Source organism: Peromyscus californicus, unplaced genomic scaffold (assembly GCF_007827085.1).
Source record: "Peromyscus californicus insignis strain IS unplaced genomic scaffold, ASM782708v3 Scaffold_25__1_contigs__length_3188244, whole genome shotgun sequence".
NCBI lineage: Eukaryota > Metazoa > Chordata > Mammalia > Rodentia > Cricetidae > Peromyscus > Peromyscus californicus.
Window position 1 is genome coordinate 2030407 of NW_026294536.1, and position 3320 is coordinate 2033726.

Genomic DNA, 3320 nt, shown 5'->3' on the forward strand with positions numbered 1-3320 from the left:
ATCTCCCTATTGTCAGGGTTGGGGGACACTCTTATCTACCTCATCAGACATCATTTTTAGACACATCCCTCTCACACACACATTCTCAGTGGTGCCAACCTGCCCTGTACCTCTAATGGGAAGGAACCTTCCAAGTCACGGCACCAGACATTGGTTAAGCAGTGGTGCTCGTGGCTGGCCGCCGCCCACTGATGGAAGAGAGCACTGGATGCTGTGGTGGCAGAAGAATCACGAGCCATGGTTACCTTTTTAGAGCTTTATTAGGAGAGAGAAGGAGAGAGAGAGAGAGAGAGAGAGAGAGAGAGAGAGAGAGAGAGAGAGAGAGAGAAACAAAGAAACAAAGAAACAAAGAAACAAAGAAAGACCACGCAGAGGACAGAGGGAATATGGGGCAAAAGAGAGTATGGAAAGAGGGGGCACAGAGAGGGCACGCCTGCATTTTAGGCTGGGACGCCATCGCAGGCTGGTAACATAATTAAGGACATAATCCTTACATCCGTGTGTGTGCGCGCGTGTGTGTGTGTGCGTGTGTGTGTGCGCGTGTGCGCGCGTGTGTGTGTGTGTGTGCGTGTGCGTGTGTAGCTGGGCATTCCAGCTATCAGCAATACTCTTTTCTACTACATGGTATCTCCCAGAAATGCCATATGTACTCTACAAAATGAGCTAAGATTGAAATAACATCACTAACTTTACTACAACACCATTTTGAAACACAAATAATAAGGAAGAAAGGACATTATAGAGTTCCCAAGAAGGGGAAACCAAACAACTTGTTGGTGAACTTTCAGTTGGTAAAAGGGGAAGAATAATAAGAAATTAAAATGTCAAAATGAAAAGAAGATGCAAATGAAAGATAAAACAAAATACGGGAACGTCTGAGCGCCAACAAAACCTTGTCTAAATAGTGAGAAATATCTCCTTGGAGGAAAGACGTTGAAGAATAAACCCAGCGTTAAAACCCAAGGAACAAGAAAAGGATAGACAGGCTAATTCCCCAACTAGCACAAGTCAATCATTTACCGATTTCAAGTAGACGTTCAAGCCAGCACATTTAATTCATGTGAATACCAAAACATGTGCAGAACCTACTAGCAGATGCGACAAGTACCATTAAAAGGTTAGTGCAGCACCGAAAAGTAGGCTTTATCATGGAGAGGCAAGGATTGTTCAGCACATGAAGTTAGTAAGTGTAGCACAGTATTAACATCATAGTGAGTAGGATAAGTCAAGTTCGGGCTCTGTCTTCTCCGCTATCCGGCGATTTAGATTGCCGTTGGATTGCCTTCAGACTTGCATTTATTTTAGGACTAGGCATTACTAGGTTTCCATATGACCCCTTGAATGGCCTTTAGTTTTATTTGTCCCTCCCCGTACCCCCTTCTTTGTCCTCCTCTTCCCTCCCTGCTTGATCCCCACATTCTAGTTCTCATCCTGTTCATCCATAACTATCTGTTTCCCTTCCGTAGGGAGCACCACCTCGCCCCTCCAGTCCCTTACTTTACACCTAACTTCTGTGCCTATACAGATTGTAGCTCTTGCTTATCTAAGACTTAGCAGCTACTATCCACATATAAGCAAATACACACTGCAATTTTCTTTCTGGGTCTGAGTTATATCACTAAGGAAAACTCTTTTCTTTCTAGCTCCATAAATTTAGCCCCAACTTTCATGGCTTTGCTTTTTATTAATGACTGAGTAATATTCCATTGTATAAAGTGCCACACTTTCATTATCCATCTAGGTCTTTGACGGACATCTAGGTTGCTTCCAATTTCTGGCTATTTTAAATAAAGCAGTAATGAGTAGGGTTGAGCAAGTCACTCTGTAGTAAAACGAAGCATTCTTTGGACATATGCCCAGGAGTGGTATAGCTGGATCTTGAGGTACATCTATTGTTAACTTCTGAGAAACTGCAACACTGATTTCCATAGTGGCTGTACAAGTTTGCACTCCCACCAGCAATGGAGGAATGTTCTCCTTGCTCCACGTCACCAGCATGAGTTGTCATTTGTGGTATTGATCTTAGCCATTCTGACCGTATAAGATGAAATCTTTTTTTTTTTTAACTTTTCCAGTCATTTTTTATTAGTAGCATGATTCAGGGTCCCTGGGCAGGGACCATCATATACCCAGGTCCCCTTTACTATCTGGGGAGAGGGACAGAGAACAGAGGAGAGGTGGGCAGAGCCAGGTCAGATCTTCCCAGGAAATGTGCCTTCTGCTCTGTGGTCATCCCAGGCTGAGACCCACGATTCGGGACAGAGGGACTTGTACACATGCCGGTATCACTCACACATGGAGACATCACCCCCCTTTGCGTTCATTGCCTTGTCGCAGTGGTGGAAGTCCAGGTAGTTCTGCCAGCAGTTCCTGGTCTGGTTCTGGTTTGGGAAGCAGCTGTCAAAGGGGGCAGTTTTGTAGTTCTTGATTTTAGTCTTGATGTCTTCAGTCATGGTGATGATTCCTAAAGACTGCCCTGGAGCAACGGTAGTTCAATGTGACCCTTAGCAAAGATGCCAATGTCACACGGGAAGTGGAATTCTTAAAATAGCACGCCTTGAATCCCAGCACTCGGGAGGCAGAGCCAGGAGGATCTCTGTGAGTTCGAGGCCAGTCTGGTCTCCAAAGTGAGTTCCAGGAAAGGCGCAAAGCTACACAGAGAAACCCTGTCTGGAAAAACCAAAAAAAAAAAAAAAAAAAAAAAAAAAAAGTTCTGATTTTCATTTTCCCGATGGCTAAGTAGGTAGAATATTTCTTTAAGTGCTTCTCAGCCATTTGAGTTTCCTCTTTTGACAGTATTCTGTTTAGATTTGTACCACATTTTTAGTCACATTGTTTTCTTGAAGTCAAACTTTTTGAGTTATTCATATATTTTAGATATTAGCCCTCTTTCCTATGTATAGTTGATAAAAGTTTTTCCCATTTTGTAGGCTGTCACTTTGTCCAATTGATGGTGTCCTTCGCCATACAGAAGATTTTCAGTTTTGTGAGGTCCCATTTATTAATTGTTGTTCGTAGTGAGGTGGATTCTGTTCTACCTGAGTTCTGTTCAGAATGTCTTTTCCTGTGCCAAGGAGTTCAAGACTATTCCCAACTTTCTCCTCTATCAGATTCCTTGTTTCTAGCCTTATGTTGGAGTTGAGTTGTGTGCAGGGTGATAAGTGTGGATCTATTTGTGTTCTTCTACATGCAGCCAACCATTTTGACTAGCACCATTTGTTGAAGATGGCATCCTTTTTTCCAGTGCGTAGCTCTGGATTCTTTATCAAATACCAGGTGTCCATACATGGGATTTGTGTCTGGGTCTTCAATTTCTTCCA

At 43.2% G+C, this 3320-nt stretch overlaps 1 pseudogene; it reads right to left on the reverse strand.

Moving 5' to 3' along the window:
• Window positions 1–2169: 2169 nt before the first annotated feature.
• Window positions 2170–2536, reverse strand: LOC128120185 (cytochrome c oxidase subunit 6B1-like; annotated as a pseudogene).
• Between the last annotated feature and the right edge of the window lie 784 nt (window positions 2537–3320).